The sequence below is a fragment of the Mastomys coucha genome, unplaced genomic scaffold (genome assembly GCF_008632895.1).
Source record: "Mastomys coucha isolate ucsf_1 unplaced genomic scaffold, UCSF_Mcou_1 pScaffold15, whole genome shotgun sequence".
NCBI lineage: Eukaryota > Metazoa > Chordata > Mammalia > Rodentia > Muridae > Mastomys > Mastomys coucha.
This window is the reverse complement of record NW_022196897.1, coordinates 48,394,091-48,414,384: the sequence shown is the minus strand read 5'-3', so window position 1 is coordinate 48,414,384 and position 20,294 is coordinate 48,394,091. Positions and strand designations below refer to the sequence as shown.

The following is a 20,294-nucleotide window of genomic DNA, read 5'->3' as shown; positions in this document are numbered from 1 at the left end:
GTCGGCCACCTTCCTGCTCTTCCACAGGAAACTAAGCCTGCAGTACTGAGAAGCCACCACAAGAGGGGGCATGTCTCCTGGAAATGTGACGATTTCCACCAGTTTTCAGACGAAGGCTGCCGGCATTTTGGAGGTGTTCTCCTAGGTCAGCAATGAACACTGTGTGTGTAAAGAGAGGGCAGTGATTATGTGTCAGCCATTGTTTACCTCGGATTAAAACCAGCACTTTACTGCTAGGCATTTTGCAGCCAGGCTGAGAACAGGCCAGCCAAGATAAAGGGAGACCACAGCAGAACTCAGACCGTCTTTGCTGGCCCGATTGCAGATGTAGCCAGAGAAAACCAAAACATCAAAAATGACTAAGAGGGGGAATTAAAGGTGCATCTCTTCTATGTTGGAAAATGTCAGAATGAGGCTTCATTTGCATGCCGAATAGCAAATTCCTGTTTGAACCCTGTCTGCCTTGCTGAAGATACCACACAGGCTGGCAAGGGCTTGCACAGGTCCCTGCATTAGGCAGGAAACCAATCACTTTGCTTTGGTGTTGGCATAGCTGTTAGTGACTTCACCTCAACATCTGGCAACTGTTGGCTAACAGGAGGCTTGTCTTTCCTTGTGACAGATAAGCTGCTCCTTAGATTGAATGACAGTACTGAAAATCCTATACAGGACAAACTGGATCTGGGGCTGGCCTTGTTAATCTTCAAATGGTAAAGAAACATCACAACTGCTCAGTTGCTGGATGAGAACCGAAAGCATCCGTAAAGAGACTGGCTCTTTAAGAATCACATGCGGTGTCACAGGCCTGCCATCCCAGAGCTTGGAAGAGGAGGCAGAAGGATTAGGAATTCAAGGTCATCTTCAGCTATGTAGCAGATTCAATAGTAGCTTAAGCTAGCCCCTGTCTCAAAGATAAAATAAAATGTATTTGCTCAAGTAGAGAAACAGAAACACACTGTTCTGTATTGAAAGTGGGTTTTAGCTTATTCTTGTGGATAGGCACAACATGAATGCTTTGTCTAGACCGTCAGAGCAAGCTGCCCTGTCTCATGCTGAAAGAGGCCATTTGTCAACAACAGGGGTGCCTGAGCCAGATGGACACCACGTGACTCACCATGTTATGATTTTCAAGAAGAAAATGGCAAGAAAAACACAACCGTCCTCCAAATCAAGAGAACAGAACTAGGAAATTTAAGGACTCAAGTAGAGCTTTGGTAGGAGACACAATTCACATCCTTAGGACCCGCCTACTATATTATCGCGTTTCACTAATAAAACGAACATTTTCAGGTGATTGATAACATGGAAATCTCATTTATGCTTCGGGCTATTTTGAGTCCTTTAAAAAGTTTTATTATTTATTTGTTTATTTGTTTGTTTGTTTTTTTCAGTGCGTGCACACATGCCTTGGCATGCCTGTGGAAGTCAGAGAACATTTTTCAACCGATTTTCTCCTAACACCTTGTGAGTCCTGGGAATCAGAAACAAGACATCAAAGTTTGGGACAGGTAGAGTTTTACATGTGGAGCCGTTTCACAAGCCCCATTTTGAATCCTTATAGCATATGGCTGAGTTATACTCAGAGTGAGCTGCATATCATGTGGATTCTGTAAAATCACATGTGGAGAAAACACTTCAAAGAATCAGCTTGTGCCTCTTCCTCTGTTTTACATTTTATTATTTTTTGAAACATAGTGTTACTATGTAACCAATCTGGCCTTCAGTTTGAAATTGTCCAGCTTCAGACTCTCCAGTGCTAGAATTACCGGCTTTATATACAACTGTGCTATTAAAAATGATGAATTAAAGGGGGCTCATTCCTAGAGAACTGTAGTTACAAATATGTGAGGCATATGAGGTACATGTAAACTACAGGGAGCACGAACCGAGAGGCAGGTGGGAGGAGCTGAGCGGTAGGCGGGAGGGGCCAAGAGGTAAGTGGGAGGAACCACTCTCCATAGAAGCTGCTGTTTTTCTAGTACCAGGTTCTTGAACTAAAAGCCAGACTCTCTCTAGCCCCCCATTCACTTCAATACCCAGACCAAAGCAAAAGGAAAGTGATGAGGGTTGGAAGTGCCTTGACAGTTAAGGGCACAGAAACGGTGGAATGGCAGAGACACAGCCTTCAAACAGCCCATAGGCCTTATTTTACTCCTGTCTTGGATTGTTCTGACCACATCTGTCCATGTTGCTATTCTGTTAGCATAGAGTGAGCCAGTGCCTCTGTGGTAGAGCGTCCCCTGGGGCCAGAGATGCACAAGGACAGCAGGACCCACAGGTGTTTTCTGTTACTGTCCTTCACCTTCTATCTCCAAAGCACTAAGGGGAGCTGCTGTAGACACCACAGAAACGGGAAGAGGCCATCTGGTTGCTGTGTTTCCTTCTTCTTATCTTGCTCCATCTTTTCAAAGTGACCTTTATTCTACTGCACTAGACATGGAGTCTTGTCTTACATATATGTAAGTATAGTTCCCTAGACATAGCCTTGGTTTGGGGGAATTTCTGTATTAGCAGGTTGTGTTTTATAAGAGTGTGAACACCGGGCAGTGGTGGTGCATGCCTTTAATCCCAGCACTTGGGAGGCAGAGGCACGTGGATTTCTGAGTTTGAGGCCAGCCTCGTCTGCAGAGTGAGTTCCAGGACATCCAGGACTACACAGAGAAACACTGTCTCGAAAAACAAACAAACAAACAAACAAAAAGTGTGAGCTGCCTGACCATGAACCCCAGAAGTTTTAAAAAAATATTATTTATTTATTTGTGGGCCTGAATGTATGTGTGTCCACAGAGGCCAGAGGAGGGCATTGGATCCCCAGGAACTGAAGTTGCATACAGTTGTAAGCATCCATGTGGGTGTTGGGAATTGAATCCAGGTCCTCCGGAAGAGCAGCCAGTGCTCTGAACAGCTATGCCATCTCTCCAGCCCCACACCCCTGAGGTTTAGAAAGTCTTGAGTCCTGATGATGAGGCTGGTAAGCTGCCTAAATTTCAGACAAGAACTTTAAAGAAGAGAAGGTGTGCTCTGTTACTGTCCTTACTGTGCGCGGCGATAAGATGTAAAGGTGGGGCACGCCTTTAATTCCAGCACTTGGGAGGCAGAGGCAGGCGGATTTCTGAGTAATTTAGAAAACCAGGCAGACTTGTCATCTAGATGTAAGGTGAGGAGTGGAAGCAGGCCCACACCGTTTCGCGCTTGGTTTGCTTATTTTGTGGCAATTCTCTCAGGTGCTTTGTAAGAAGATCGAAGCTTTAGATAGAAATGCAGTGTAGACTTAGATGCCGTAGATACCTTTTTATCTCTAAGTGAGTTACACAGCTTGAAAGCGAGCTGTGTTCTGCACTGGGGCTCTCTGTAATGGAACTTTTATTGGGAACACTAGGTTTTATCCTCAAGATTTAGGCCCAGATTCATCCCACTGAGACTGGGTTCAGCACTCCAGGTCGGATGCTAAAATCAGAACATTCTGTGCTCGAGCTCCATCACCACAAAATAAGAACGACTGAGTTAGAGAGTCTGCTCATATGATAGAGGGCTATATCTCCTGCACCTTTTCAAACATTTCCTCTGTTTCTCCTAATATCTGCTTTATGTTACTAAGCTAGGTCTCTTTCTGTCTCTGTCTCTGTCTCTGTCTCTGTGTCTTTGTCTCTCTCTGTCTCTCTGTCTCTCTGTCTCTCTCTCTGTCTCTGTCTGTCTCTCCCTCTCTCTCTCTCTCTGTCTCTCTCTCTGTCTCTGTCTCTCTCTCTCTCTCTCTCTCTCTCTCTCTCTCTCTCTCTCTCTCTCTGTATGTGTATGTGTGCTCACATGCATGTAACCATCTACCAACCATTTCCTCTTTCGGATTTCTAGCCTGATGCCTGCCCTAGAAAAGGCCAGCCTGGGAGCACGTGAACACTCACACATTTTCTAGACGACAGCATGTTTCCATGAGGTGTAATTTCTCTAGAGCTTCAGTAAAGCTAGAAGGTTGTTCTTTCTGAGTGGAGCCGGAGACTGACTATACTTTGTGGACCGGGCATGAATAGACTTTGTAACTTCACAGGTTTTAGCCCTGGACCTAGAAGACAGTGGTTCTTCTGAGATCTAGAGAGTTCCGAGGGGAACCTGGGGTAGTTGCACAGGACAATGGAGAGGCTAGAGTTATGAGCTTCTGTGTCAGTCAGCTCTCAGACACATAGCTAGGATATGAGCAGGGATTGGGTCTGCCTGTAGCGCCCCCTGCAGGGCATAGTGGGCAGTGTGCCATGTCTGGTCTGCCTCCTCTGGTATCAGAACTTTCTGATTCACGTTCCACTTAGTTTCAGCGCAACTCATGTTCCAAGCTGTATCCAGCTTTCTAAATGTTTGGCCTGTGCCTCACTTCTGGGTTATCTAACTGCCCACTGTCTATCTCCAAGGCCTACCTCAGGCAGAACTAGCAGCTCGCTGCCTGAGAACACAGATCAGATTCTTTTGTTACAAAACATATTGTTCCGTGTGAAAATGGAAAGGCAATACTTATAAATCCAAACCTCATATCTAATGGATGAAGACGCGCTCATCCTGGGGGGCAAGCACTAAGTGGACCTGAGCAGGTAAGAAGTCAAGTGCTTCAATGATGGCTGGACGCTGAGAATCAGGGGGCGGATACAGCCCTGCTAGGTTCCAGTTCTATGTTATCTTTTGACATCTTGAGCCATGTCAAAGCCTCGGGGAGTTTTCCTTGAAGTTAGGACTTTATCTGGAGCCCAGGGAAGAGTTAGAGTTGAAAAAAAAAATTTCTCCTGATCAAAAGGGTAAAGTCTCTGGCCTGGATAATGTCCTAGCATTCTAGACGGGTGGGTTCAATCTCCTGCCCAGGAGACAAGGAAGGTGGGCTCACCTGAAGCCACGCTAAAGAGACAGGCAGTATAATTAGTCCTTTAATGAGACACTTTCCATGCCCCGCCCCTAGCACAGCATCCTATTGGCCTACAACCGTGCAGCTTAGCCAGTCTGCCTGGTTTTCTGAATTACTCAGAAAACCATAACTTCTCCTTTCTCTCTCTTTTATAAGCACACTTTTTTCTTCTTTTTTAGTACTTGGGGTTTCCCCAGCATCTTGGGCTTCCTTACTCCTCTTCCTCTAATTCTCCCCTCCACCGCGTGGCTTCTAGTCAGTCATGTGTCTGACCTCCGTGTCATCTTAGCTGCTGTTCATTCTCTCTTCCATTCACGTTCTCCCAGAAGCTGCTGAGACGGACAGTTTGCCTACCCTGGGGAGTTTTCCTTTTAAACGCTAACAAAAATTGTTCTTGAGCTTCCATTTGAGTCCATTCTCAAATTCTTTGATTAAGAAAACCAACGACTCAAGAGGGGGCCTTTATGTCCCCCGTACCAGAAGCAGCTAGCTGCCTGTTTATTATAGTTTCCTAACCATTCCAAGTCCTAAAAGAGCCTCCTGCACAAACAAGGGTCCCATAGACGGAATGCCAGACTAGGAGTTTCTGATTGCTGTATCTAACCTTCAGTCAAGTCAGCCCCTTGGCTGCATCGCTTTTCTGTGGAGTCCAACTTTTTTTCCATGCTCACTCAGACGCCTTCTAAGGTCCTGGATGTGGTCTAGGCATCTTATATATGCTGTTTCATGGCATCTCATTCTAGGACATTCTGCAAGGGTGTGCTGTTGTGAGAAAAAGTAACTCAGCTATGGCCATATAACTAATGAAGAAGAGACCTGAGGTGAGAACACGAATCTCTTGGGCTCAAAGCCAGCAGCTATAGCGCTGGAGAGGTGGCCTCAGGAGATCATGAGTAGTAGAAGTATTTATAACATAACATGGTTTTAAATGCACACACACACTAAGTACATGAGAGTCTCTTAACAGCTAAGTGTTTATTGTGTTAAGTAAACTACTGCTTTACACTTTTACATGTCTGTTTTTTGTTTTGTTTTGTTTTGAGCAAAGTCTAAGATTGTTTTCTTTATGTAATTCTTCCTTCCTTTGGGTTTCTTTATCCTTTATTTCCCCAACGCCATCATTGATTAAATTCTTCTACGACACCATCCTTGATTAAGTTCTCCTACAGTTGTAATACCTTTCCATATGTTCTCAGGAATATGTTTCCGCCACTTTTGTTTTAGAAACTGAGGGACAGCACAACTAATTCTGGATTCATGAAGAGTCTGAAATCCCAGAATGAAGCAAGAGTGTTTTGGAATGATGCACACCACACGCTGTCGCTCTCCTCTCCACTTCACAGCGGCTTCCTTCACTGGGGGCCTTGCTGGAAAGAACTGCTATTCACCTCCCATCCACCAGGCACCCTGTTTTTATTAAGCCCATCCACGACACATTTGTTTCTTCTCAAGCCTCCACAAAAGGCAATGCGTTATTCATGGGTAACCTTTCCCATCTGTTTCCCTTTGCGTTCTCTCGGTATGGTGGGCTACCTAAATTTCATGTTGTTGCCTCTGATGTGAATTGCTGCGCCGTCTCAGGAACATACCCGCACAGCAGCTCTGGGTTTCCCTCAGAGCTCCAGCTGTCCTTTTTAATGGCCCTCCACTGACCCACCTCAGCAGAAAACTGGCCAAATCTCTGTACTGTTTTCTTAGGGGAAGCCACTTGCCTCTTGTTTAACTAATAAATATCCAGCTGGATCCCGAAACCTCCTCTGGAGGTGTAGGGGTGATCCGGAAGCTACTTTTGACCATCAGAACCTGCAATGTGAATCTGTCCCTACGACCTACAGTTAGTTAGTTTAGCCTATTCTAAGATAGTTCAAAATAATAAAAGTCTTTGAAGGAAATCAATTTTTTTTAAACCAATGTACTGTTTAAAATAATGTACTGTTTAAAATATTCTGTAGAGGGACATGTGGCATTTTACATTTAAGAATCAAAGCTAAAATTTGTAGTTGTGTTTGGTCTCAAGCCTGAGACAAATGGCTCACTGAGGTGCCTGTTTAACACATCAAAGCGGATGCTGGCCATGGGCTTCTCCCAGTGTCCTTTAGTCTCTACTCTCTTGGCTGCCACACCCCATCACCTACCCTGAGCTCTCCAGGCCAGTACTAGGCAGGGCTTCCCTCCCGGAAGCTCCTCTACCCTCCTCCCTTACCCCCCTCCGCTCCCCTCGTGCCCCCTCTGCAGTGTAACTCAGTCATTTTAGCCATGCTACTTTCTTGGCCAATCTCTTAGCCCAGGCCACTCCTCTTGTTCGGTAGCTTTTCCTGCCTCTCCCCTTCCCCATCTTCATACAAGGTCTTGCTCAGGTTCATGTTCGATGTGGACTCTCTGAGATGTCTTTGCCTATGCTCTCCCTAATGCCTACACTAAGCCTACTCCTCCACCATACCTAAGAGCAGCCATGTCCTTCATTTTGTTTCCCTTTTAACTCCTATTGTAGTAGTTATGGCTATAAGGCTCTTTAGCAGCAGTGCCTGGTACTGTCTGCATTAGTCAAGAGAGTGCAAATCTTAGAAAATTCTAGAGTGTGGTATTAGTCTAGTTCTAATATAAGCTGTGTTAGGAGTAGAATCTATAGGATGAAACTATATTTAAGAGGGATTTATTACATTATTTTACATAGTATAGTTTGGCCATCTCATGCTGGAGAGGCTGAGAGCTTGGTAAATGTTTTTAGTCCATGACATGGAATATCTCAGCATACCCATCTGGTGCTGGAGATCTGGAGGATTCCTAGAAAGCTGCTGCTCTTCAATCCAAAAGAAGCTAGATTTTGATATCAGGGAAGGAATGCAGGAACAACAGAGTTGACAAAGGTGCCTGGGAACGTGATGGTGGATAGGCAAAAAGCAAAGGTTCCATCAGGGGATGTCAGCAGCGTTTAAAGTGGCTCTTCCCTCCTCAGATTACCTGCTAATGAAAACCCCTTGCAGGAGAGCCCTGCAGCCTGCCTTTGAGTTGATCCTAAGTCTAGTCAAGTTGACAACAGAGATTAAACATCATAAGAGTACGTTTTTAGGGGTACCTGCTAGATAGAAGGCCCTATTCTGAGTATGCTATGTGTATGATTTCTCTTATTTCTTGTAACCAATCTATGGCTTACACCTACTCAATTAAACTGAGTTTGGCCTGAAGATGCTCCCATGCTGGGATTCTTATGTAAGAAAGTGTGACCTAACTAGGCAACCAAAAGTCTAATTTAGGAGTACATCGTTGTCATAAACAGCAGAGTTTTGTATAATCTTAGCATCCCAGCCTTAGCCTATACATGTTGCCAATTGATCAGACTGTGTTTAAATGAGCGGAGGGTGGCTGGTTGGCCATCCTATGTTCTCCTGACCCTTCTTCCTTCTGTATGTGCTTCTTGTCCATATTGTGGAGTCAGTTTTCAACTCTTCTGGATCTGAAGGCTGCCTGTCCTTCGCCTAAACTCTGATAAAGTAAAGGTTTTATTATAACACAACTTTTTTTGAGTTCAGATGCATGGGCCTGGCACAGGGAACCGTTTTATTATACACATCAACATCGTATCCGTATTACATGGGGCAGACTGAGAAACACAGCACTGTATCTCCTGAGGAAGGGATGGAGCCCTGGACCACTTGTTTTTGGTTTATGGTTTAAATAAATATTTTCACTTAAAAAGAAGGAAGGCTTCTTAATCCAGGCGTCACTTCTCTGGCCTTTGCAGCCCTGATTTGTTTTGTCCTCAGGCTCTCTACCATTTCCTCAAAAGAAAGGAGTGGGGACAAGGGCTCTGCCAGCTTCTCTCTCTGCTTCCCAGTACTCTCTTTAGTCACTGATTTCTTCCTTTGTCTTCTGGAAGGGAAATTCCTTTACCAGCCAGCCTTCGCACAGAAGCCAGCTGCCATGATTTATTCTTTTTTCTCATTGTCTTCCCTCTTGGAAGATTCCGTCTCTGTAAACTTTTGTGTATGATGTGTGACATGTTTATTCACATGCATCGGTGCAAAGATGGCAACCTCAAAGATGGTTCTGGTCTTCACCTTCCACCTTGCTTAAGACGTGGCCATGGTGTGTGCCAGGCTGGCCCACAAGCTTCTTGGGATTCTCCTCTTCTCACTGCTCAGTAGAAACTATGGGGTTACATCCTTGCTGTTGTGTCTGGACTTCTGTGGGTCCTGGGATCTGAGCTTGGGTCCTCAGAGTTGTGCAGAGGAACCACCTTCTCTGCCTAAGACCCACTGTGCTTTGCCTCTCACTTACTCCTTTATTTAACTCTGCTGCCTAACTTCAGAGTCTCCCTTTTAGACCAAAGGCCTCATCTGGCCACTTAGCTCAGCTCGTTAGAGCATGGTGCTAACAAAACAAAGAAGTCCTTTAGCATCATCACCTCCCTCCGGCCCAGACTAGCAAAGCTCCACTGCATTCTGCTTGCTTCACAGTACTGATCATTCTCTGTTGACCGAAATGTGATTACATTTGTACTTTCTCCACTAAATTGTTTACTACTTGAGAGTGAGGGCCAAGTTGCATGGTTATCTCTAGATCTCACCAGCTAGCACACTGGCACAGACACTTAGTAAATGTTGGCTGGAAAGGAGCCATTTGTACTGAAAGAGAGAGGGGGGAGGAAGGGAGGGAGGGAAGGAGGGAGAGAGAGAGAGAATGAGAGAGAGAGAGAGAGCAACCAATAGCTGGAATGTCTCTATTTTCCTTTGATTCTTCTTCCTCTCATATTTGCTTCTGATATCTTCAAAATTCTTAATTCATTGATTTGCCATCTGTATTTTATTTATTATTGACTACCTTTTATCTTTTTGTAATCCAACCTCTGTATCCCTTTCAAAAATGACCTCTAAATCCAAATGTAATGTCTACGCCTTGACAACATGCTTTGAAATGTGAAGTATTTGGCCTTTATGAACCTTTTAGAAATTCTCTCCTCCCTCCTAAACCCTTTTCACATTAGCATGACTTGTCCCATCGAATAGCTCCTTCATCTTGGATGTCTTGGCCACCTTTTATCTTCTGCCATTCACTAACTGTGGCCATTCCTAAGTGTTAGGACAGTCCCTCCCTCTCTCTCTGATGTTATAAATTTCTGTGACTCCCATTATTTTCTGCATAGGACTGGTTTTTCCACTTATATTCCAATCATGTCCCTTTTTCCTTAGCATCTCTATGTCCCGCTCGTTCTTAAAACTTAAGACTTACCTGTAAATCAATTTGATTTTTTTCTTGTTAAACTTTTTTCCTCCTGGCTTTACAAACTCTTTCAGGGCTATCACCATTTGTGTTGCTGTATTTAACCTTACTCATCTCCAATGCATCCATCCACACCCTCATTATATCCTGGTGTTTTGCCTTTGAGATTGTTTTTACTTTTCCTTTCATGTGGTTGCCTCCTAAATCAAGACTCTTATTTGGCTCGTGTCTAGACTACTGCAGTAATCTTGGAGCAGCCATCCTCCCTGCCTTCTAATTCAGAGCAATCTTATCCAACAACTCTTGTTATGTAGTATTGTCTTTCCTTATTCAAACTATCTTTAAAGGCAAGTCCAAGACTACTTAATAAAGTCCTTAGTGTTCGCTAGACAGTAGAGGGTCACATACAACATTTTTTATTTTTCCTCTTTTATATTTCATTGGTCTCTTGCATATACCTTTAGTGGTTTCCCACCACATATTATTAACTGCCACACTTCACATACATACACATACACACACACACACTCATACACACACACACATGCATACACACACACACACACACACACACACACACACACACACACACCTTCTATTCCTCCTGTATTCTTTCATGCTTCTTTTTCACCTTCCATTTTGCTCAAAATGTGCTTTCTTTTCAAAGCCATGTTCAAAGGCCATATGCCAGGCAGTTCCCCAATTCAGAGGAAACAGGAAATGTAGAGAAGAAAGGCAGTGGGGAAGAAGGCAAAGATGTCCTCATCCAGCCACTGGGACTAACTGGGAGGCCAATGACATTTCCTTTGCAGTTGTAACTCATCTCATCAGTAACATTGTTTTGAAGTAAAAAAATGGGAATTTGTAAGCAGGATTGAAATTTAACAAAGTGTCAGACCCGTTTTAGAAGGTAGAGATGTAGCAGCTGTGGAAACTGCTTTAGATAAAACTGGTATTTCTCATCCCTGCAACTGAACACATCACGTCAGAGTGTACTGAGTGAACAGAGGAGTCCTTATTTGCTCACCTCTTAGGAAACCAGACATGCAGGTTTTGTGTTCTCAGGGACTCAATGACCTGTTCATAGATGAGCTGATGCTGGGTGACAGGAACAGATCTCTAAACCATAGGGCCTTGCTAAGGGGACTGACATCCCTGTGACAGCACCAGGCTGTGCCCTTAACATATCTTTATGTATAAAGAGCTATAGTGTCTAGTTGTTTCCATAATCATCTTGGGTTCTGGGTTTGAAGAATAATTGAAACAAATTATTAAACTTCTTCCAATATGGGGTGAACATTGTCTTTTCTGCCATACAAACTTGTAACAGACCCAGCAATGGTTTCTTCAGAAAACGGAACCACTGTGTTTTTGGTGTCCACGGTCATCACATTGGATGGTCTTAGAGCTAGAATGTGTTGTTTGTATCAGAAAAAAAAAAAGGTGCATTCTGCTTTTAATGTTACCTGAGAAGAAGCAAAGGGAAAAGTGAGTAGTGTTTTTATCCTGTACATTCATGAAATAGTACCACATATTGCTGAACCTACTGGTTTTCATGTCCTAGCCAGTCATGAAATGCGAAGCATGCACGTAACTATTTGGTTCCAGTGCCTCACTACAGATTCAAGAGTCTCACTGTGTGCAGACAGAGCAGGAGAAGACTGAAAAGTCCTGAAGGGGAATGAATGACTCTGTGTCCCTCCACACTAGACAGTTGACCCTGTGGAACATGCTCATCACATGAGAACAACACAAAGAGCTTTGTTTCTCCAGAAGATATTTTCCCCTCTTTGCTTAAAGCAACTTAAAAACTCCACTTAATGCACCTGGCTTCCTGGTGTAGAATTTCTAACACTGAGTCTTAGCTTGAGAAATTGATTGAGAACAGTTATTTCTCTATAAGTGAGCCCCAGAAGCAGTTGAGTCACACAGACATAGGATTACAATTCTCTGAAGCAGATCTTTAATGTTGAAATTGTGTCAAGTAGTTCTTTCTTTTGGGTTCAAGGAACCTTGTTTACTGAGCTGAACAGGACCAGCAGTGGAAGCTAGTACCAAAATAGAGGAAATAGCAGGGGATTCAACTACCAAGAAAGCAAGAGAGTGAAGTCTAGAATCTTCAGTACCTTCAGCAAGGAATCTGGATAACTGGCTGCTCTCTTGCCCAAGGCAACCTTTCTTTCACCTTGAATACAGTTGCTCGGAAACAGATTTTTTTCCCTTTGTTCTAACAAAGGTATTCTTGGAGATTTTCAATTTGGATTGGTTTTTAATCAAATTATGTTTTGACTTGAATTGCAAATCCTGAGGACTCTCATTTCCCGTCATTTGAAATATAAAACAGAGTTCAATTGTTTTCTTGCTTTCCTCTAGTTAGGCTCTACAACCTAAAATTCCCACCATTTCAAAAATAGCATCACTAGCTGTGGACCAATGGGATTATCCTGGAAGTATGGGTACAGACTCACATGAGCAGATAGACCAGACTGGATGATTGCTTGCAGGTAGTTGCTGTACTTCCTGGACTTCTCCCTCAACAACACCTAGCATAGCATAACCCCTGAAGGGCCATGAGACTGTAAGGGAGTATTTCATATTCTAATCATAACATTCTACCCATAGCTACCAAAAGCCCATGGCTGTTTCATAATGTAAAATGCATTTAATCCAACATCAAGGATACCGTAGTCTCAGTGGTTCCAAGTGTTTTTAAAGATCCAAATCCAAAGTCACTTTGGAGATCAAGTAAACTTTTAGCTATGAGTCCATATAAATTCAAGAAGGTTTTAAGTACTTCTAAGATACAGTGGTGCCAAGTCAACATTCCCATTCCAAAAGAAGGAATGGGAACAGAGAAGGGAATGGGAGAGAAACAAACTGAAAGCCCAGCAGGAGAAATGCTGATTGAATGCCGGAACCCCATATCCATCACTGTCCTGGGAATTTTGTGGTGTTATGTGATATCCAGGGATCTAGGCAGCCTTGTTCCCAGGATGTTTTCATTGTCAGCCCAAGGGACTTCTATATTGGACTGATTCCAGTCATTACCAGTGGTTTTCCTTAGCAAATGTTTCACTCTCACAGGGTCTCCATTGAAGCTTTGACTTTGTCATCACAACTTTATGCATTACCATCTCAGAACCTCCTAGCATCATTGGGATCCTGATTGTACTGCCAGTTGACTGGCCTTCCAGGAGGGAGTATGCGTGTAACTTGAATCCTGCATGCCTTTAAAACTATGAATATCAAAATCTTTAGCCAACTCAAATGGTAGCCTATTTATCATAGACTGCGGCTGCAATGGCCTCTCAATGTCTGGGCAGCTGGACATGTTGAAATAAAGTGGAGGACAAGAAGTTCATCAGTATCTTTCTGTGTGTAAGGACACTAGAGACATTCCATTTCAATGCAATCTTCCTCAAAGAAAAGACTTTCAAATGACATTTTCATATTCTTGAAACTTGAACAATTTCTGATATTTTTCCAAGGAATTTAGTCATTTTTGTTTGTTTAAATTTTTGTTGTCAGTCTATGAGTGTTTTGTTTATACATATTTCTGCCCAGTTCCTGTGGAGGCCAGAAAAGAGCATTGGATCACCTAGAACTGGAGTTATAGGTGGTTGTGAATTGTCGTAAGGGTGCTGGGAATTGAACCCAGACCCTCTGGAAGGTCAGCTTGGGCTCTGAACTGCTGAAACATACCAAGCTTCTTACTCAACAACAACCAACAAAAACAAAACAAAACAAAACAAAACAACCTTTATTGGTTCTTTGTAAATTTCACAGCATGCAGCCCAATCCTACTCATCTCCTCATCTTTTTTCATTCACCCTCCACCCTTGCAACCACCCAAATAAATAAATAAGTAAATACATCTTGTCTTGGAAGCTGTAGTATTCACAAGTATTCACAAGTGTGTCACAAAACATACCCTTCCGTCCACACATCTTTACTTGCCACTGTTCATTGCAGTGTGTCACTGGACTGATTCTGCCTCTGAATTCTATGAACTGAACTGCACTGACTGCATGAACTGAACAGAACTGAACTGTATGAACACAAGGCTGAAGTGACACAACTCCACTGCACTGCACTCATTGCACTGACTCCCAGATGGCTGACTCTCTCTCCCTGTGCTGCTCTTAAGTAGCCTCTCTTTCCTGTGCTATTCTTGTGAGAGTTGGGATCATTGTTATCTCTGACTCATTCTATCAAATCTTTTTCTGGTTCATCACTTTGTCTGCCCCTCAATTAGATGTCACTTTCAAACATGGCTGCTTCCTTCTATAAACTAATTTTACCTTAAAGGTGGGTGCCAAGGGTGTGTCTGTATTCTAGCCAGAGAATCCATGTTGCTGAATTTAAATTCCTCTACAAGGGGTGAAATGGGAAAGTAAGCATTTGGTAAAAACTCTGTCCATGTTCCTCATGAAATTGACAGATATAAATAAAATAAAATAGTTCCTGCTGCCAGATCTTATCTGTTAGGATTCTGTACATTTGGTCTATAGTACAAAGTGAAGTCGACGATGCTGCAAAACAAGATGTTAATGCTCTCATTTTAGAGATTTAGAAAATACATATAAAAATCTCCATCTGAGCACTTTAGAGTGAAGTAAGTAAAATCTTAAGAAAGTTAGTGTATGCAGTGTTCCATGCTTTGATGGACACAAAGGAGACATGAGATTTCAGTTCATGAACTGAAATACTACTACTACTACTACTACTACTACTACTACTACTACTACTACTACTACTACTACTAAATAATAATAGGAGAGAAAATGATAATGGCACTTGACACTGTATAATTACATGAAGGGTCTGTGGTGTGACAGTTGGAAGTCCCCAAGTGAAATACCCTCTTAAGCAATGCTGAATGGTGAAAGAGTTGGGGACTGGGTGTGACTCATCCTTGGTGTAGCAGGAACAGCTGCTTGAGCAGATAGACAGTGTAGAGCTAATAGCAAAATGGGTGGGCTTATGGGAGGCAAGGAGAGTGGGTGATAGGAACCCTGGACTATGCTTCTGAATTCATGTTGGGTGTTTTGGATACATGAATTGGTTCTAGATTCTTGGATAGTTTTCTTTTGGTGGCATGACAAATTACCACAAATGTAGTAGGTAAACAACACAGACTAATGGTCTTATGCCTCTCTATGTCAGGAGTCCTATAGGCTCAGTGGATTTCTCTGCCTTAAGCTGGCAAGACTAAGGTCAAGGCTTTAGTGCAGCTTGGCTGTGGTTGAGAACTGGCTTCCAGGCTCATTTATGGTTTTCGTAGAACTGACTCCTCTGTATTTAAAATGCTGCCATCCCTGTTTTTCTTGATGGCTGTTAAAACACTGTAATTCTAGAGGACACTTGCCTTGTTGACTTATAATTCTTCTTCAGCATCTTCAAAGCTAACAATGGTGGTTTGAGCTGTAATAGGGTTTGTAGCCCCAAGGCCTTCTGCTTTAGATCTAAGATTTCACGTGATGACTTGGTCCTAACCAGATCCTTAGAATTAGTCTCCTAATATCCAATACTGGAAGTCACTAAGTTTATTTCTACTGGCAAAATTCCTAGTGACTTCTAAGGTAACATATTCATGGGATCAGTGACTCCCTCTTCTATGATCTCATGACCCAGCAGGATGGCCCTCAACAGATCCCAGGAACATGTTCTTGGACTTTTGCAATTGTGAGCCAAACCTCTTTTCTTTATAAATTTCCATTGAGTTTGTAGCATTTAGTTACAGTCCTGGAGAATGGACTAAGACAGAAAGGACTAGAGTGAAGATGGAGGGTGCTTGCAAATGACGTCAGAGAATTGCAAGTCATCTGCCATGAGTTCGCACTAAACAGATCCCAAGACCCCCACATGCTCTTTCGCACTGTGTACTCCAAGACTGTAGTCTGACTACTGTACAGAAGGAATTATTTATCTTAGGAAATTTGGACCAAAAGAACAAAATAGCATATTTCAAGTTCTGGCTATAGATTGCTGTGAAAAATTAGCTTGTTATATGCGTTTATTGACTATTGTTTATAACTAAACAAAGCTGCTCTCCTTTCTATAATAAGAAGAGCTGGTAATATTGTACCTTTCTTATTTTCCACCCTCAATATTATTATACAATAAAGAGCTGAATATATATTATACCGCAGAGAGAGTAATGAGCAGGATTCAATCACACATTTAAATGAATTAAAAGAATCTGAACCCTGTCCAAGTTGCTCCATCTAAGCATCACTTAAGAATCTGTTTGTTCAGTTGAGTTTTGTCTCTGCAGCTGCCAAGACACTTCAGTTCTGCCAGCTCCATGCTCTGATTGCAAAATAGATGGTGGTCACTTAACAGTGATGTGAAAAAATCAGGGTGCCGTGTGTGAAGACTATCCGTGTGTGTGACCATCCTGATGAAGGCAATCCAGAGACCGCCCCTCCTGCTTAGCCCCAGGGCCATCCATTCCGAGGGGGGCTGTTTTCACCTGCCCCAGATCTAGCATCCTTTGGCGGGGTGTGTATGCTTTTGGAAGATGGCTGCAACTTTGCTGGAGCTACATTCATAAATATTTTTGTAGTATAATAGGTTGTCAAAACAAATCTGTGTTTTCCATTTGTGTGTGCATGAGTGTGTCAGTACGCCTCTTCATCTCTCTGTCCGTCTAGTGGGAGAGCACAAATAACTTCCTTCCTTCCTGGCAGATTTTTCCCCTCATGCTGTGGGTAGGTGTACAAGTGACTCATGAGTAGGCACAGGAATAGCCTTATGACCTGTGGGAACAAATGCCTTTATCTCTATTTTAGGGAATTTCAGTCATTCTCTGATGTGGTGGGAACCTGTGGCTCCTTCCTACATTTTCTGAAGCTTGGCACTTACTGGAATGCTGAACTGAAGAGAATGCCAAGAAGGTTGACCACACCCTTGAACCTGTAGGACTGTGTCATAGCGCATACATTGCACCCCACCAAGCAGCTTTGTCACTTGCCAGCTATGTGACCTTAGGAGAGACCTCTAACTTTTCTAAACCTCCATTTCTTTTCCTTTTCCTTCTTTCTTTCTTTCTTTCTTTCTTTCTTTCTTTCTTTCTTTCTTTCTATTCCTTCCTTCCTTCCTTCCTTCCTTTCTTTTATGAATTAAGAAAACAGTGTAGTGGTTGTGAGAATTAACATATTAACAAGATAAATAAAGCACTGTAGCATCTCTCCCAGCCAAGCATGCGCTCAAGGGCAACCATTTTTATTTTTACTATCAGTTTCTATTGGCTTATTTCATATGAATGGCATAGCACGCATACTTGGCAAAGCAGTCGTCTCTCTGGTGCATGAAAACTCAGGACCCTAGAGGATAGCACATCAAACTCTACCACTCATACATACCTGCCTTTGAATTTTTCCACAATATTTTTCTCCTTTTAAGTGAACCTGGAAAAACATTTTGCTGCTTTGCTGCCTAAATTTGCCAGCAATTCTAGTTTCCAAGGAGATTGTAAATGGATGTATTTGTGTCTGCTGATTTGCCTCAACTTTAGGAGGGTTCCTCAGGGGATTCTTCAAAAGAAACAGATTATAATGGAATGGCTTTTTCTTGTTTCATGAGCTATGGAAAGTGTGTGTGTGTGTGTGTGTGTGTGTGTGTGTGTCCTTGGTGATCTAAAAGTTACTTATAAGTGGCCAAGCAAAATGGAATAATTTGCTAATGAAAGATTTATCTCCCCATGACTGCAATTTAATATGTCCTTTTAAATTAATTCACTTGTTTTTTTTTTTTCTATTTAGAAGAGCATCTAGTGCAGTTTGGAATTGTAATTAGGATATTCTGTGCCATCTGCCTTGCTCGCTGTGATTCGCTAGCTGCACCCAGATTACATCACAAAGGGAGCTGGAACTGGAGTCGGATTTTCATGCTGGAAAACCCAAAAGCACTCATGCCATGTTTATCCTCCTGAAGCATTTGATGTTGGTTAATCAACAATGAAGTTTACTTCTGGATTCCACTAGTACTTGGAGCAAAGGATTGGGTGGCTGACCAGAAGTGCAGTTTTCAGAGGTTCTTGATTCAAATTCTACGTTGCCAGCAATAGTCTGATACCGACCTGGGCCTCTGTTTCTGTTCAATCAAATGTGGCTTTGACTCTCGTGAGGCATCATCACTTTTGACTTTCTCATTTAAAACAAACCTTATTGTGGGAAATTTAAATTTAGAGTACAGTGTTGTTCTTTTTCCTGGCCATCCTGATTCTCCACATGCCCTGTTAAGTGATCGCTGTTTACTTTTGCAAGTCTCTGCTCAGGTTGAGCTGGTCATTCTTTGTCCACCATGCAGTCGAAAGGCATTGAGAAGCATAGGGTGAAAGCACGAAAGCTTGGTTGTTTTACTGGCTTTGTGAGCTCCGAGGCTGTAATTCACCTTTGCGAGTTTCTCCTTTGATATCTATGGACACAGGCTACTCTGATGATCTCATGATCACCGTAAAAGAAATGCCAGCAATATGCTTCGCTCACAGGTAAGAGACTCTATTAATATACATTATTCCCTTCTTACCATGCACTCTGGAATCCCATTGAATGGGTTAGCACATCTGGTATTCTCAAGAAAGTGGACAGTCGTGCAAAAGCATTGGCCATGACAATAATAGTGAGCAACAGTTGTCTAGTCTTATTTAAAAGTGGTCTGTGAGTAGTTTGGGTGAAAAGAGTAAGTGGTAAGCAGCCTAAGAAAAGGGTTTAAGTGAAATGCAGTGGAAGCCAACCTAAGCTTCATGTATAGGAGCTACCCCCTCGCCAGCACCTTCTGCTGATGGCTGAATTGTAGTGAGCCCACAACAGCTGATGCTCCGTGCCTGCTTGTTAACCTAGTGGATGATTTGTTAGTTGTCTTTGACTAAGTATCAGTAAAGAGTTCGGGTTCTTTTTTTTTTTCCTAATTGCTCTTAAACAGACAAAATAGATGATATGTTTTTAATTCTATTATCTTTAATATTTTTAATTCAAAATCTACACGATGGGTTGGGAGTGCTGGGGGAGGAACCCAGCCCCCATGAGCAGATTTGTTACCACCCCATCTGCCATTCCAAATGCTAAATCTCAGGAACACCACTGCTTTGCAGTATGTTATATTTTACAAGACTTTGGGGGAAAGAGAAACACAGAAAGATAGTGACAATCACTGCAGGGCTAGAGAGACAGAGAGCATAAGGTTAGAGCTAAAACTTCTAAGAAGCAACTGGAGTGTTGGAAAAAGGAACAGAGGGAAAAGTTGAATATATTTACCAGGGAATTAATGAACAGGCTAAAGGTATTTATGTAGGCAGAGAGCATATGGAAAAGGGGGAATGAATTGCAGGAGAAGGCAGCAAGTCTAACTATATGAATCATTTCATCTTAAGAAGTGTGTGTGAGTGTGTGTATGTGAGTATGTGTGTATGTATGTGTGTGTGTGAGTGTGTATATGTGGTGTGTGTGTATGTGTGTGTGTGAGTGTGTGTGTGTGAGTGTGTGTGTGAGTATGTGTATGTATGTGTGTGTATGTGTGTGTGAGTGTGTGTGTGTGTGAGTGTGTGTGTATGTGTGTGAGTGTGTGTACGTTAGTGTGTATGTGTAGGTGTGTGTGTATGAGTGTGTGTGTTTGTATGTGTGTGTGAGTGTGTGTATGTGAGTGTGTATGTATGTGTGTGAGTGTGTGTGTGAGTGTGTGCATGAGTGTGTGTGTATGTGTGTGTGTATTTGAGTGTGTGTATGTATGTGTGTGTATGTGTGTGTATGAGTGTGTGTATGTGTGTGAGTGTGTGTGTATGTGTGTGTATGTGAGTGTGTATATGTGTGTGTATGAGTGTGTGTATGTGTGTGTGAGTGTGTGTATGTGTGTGTGTGAGTGTGTGTGTGAGTGTGTATGTATGTGTGTGTGAGTGTGTGTGTATGTGTGGGTGTGTGTATGTGTGTGTGTATGTGTGTGTGTATGTGTGTGTGTGTATGAGTGTGTGAGTGTGTGTGTGAGTGTGTGTGTGTGAGTGTGTGTGTGTGTATGTGTGTGTGTATGTGAGCATGTGTGTGATGTATGAGAACATTTTTCATATATACATATATGTGTGTGTATGTGTGTGTATGTGAGCATGTGTGTGATGTATGAGAACATTTTTCATATATACATATATATATGTGTGTGTGTATATATATATAAAAGAAGGAGAAGTTACTAAATTCAGTCC

General features: G+C 42.6%; 1 long non-coding RNA gene across 1 annotated transcript in view; it reads left to right on the top strand.

Annotated features, from left to right (window-relative positions):
- Window positions 1-18,569, top strand: part of LOC116090220 — a 48,780-nt gene extending 30,211 nt beyond the window's left edge. Inside the window, exons 3-4 of the long non-coding RNA XR_004118612.1 lie at window positions 1,392-1,508; window positions 17,866-18,569. This is a non-coding gene — a long non-coding RNA (uncharacterized LOC116090220). The remainder of the gene's footprint in view (window positions 1-1,391; window positions 1,509-17,865) is intronic.
- Window positions 18,570-20,294: the final 1,725 nt, after the last annotated feature.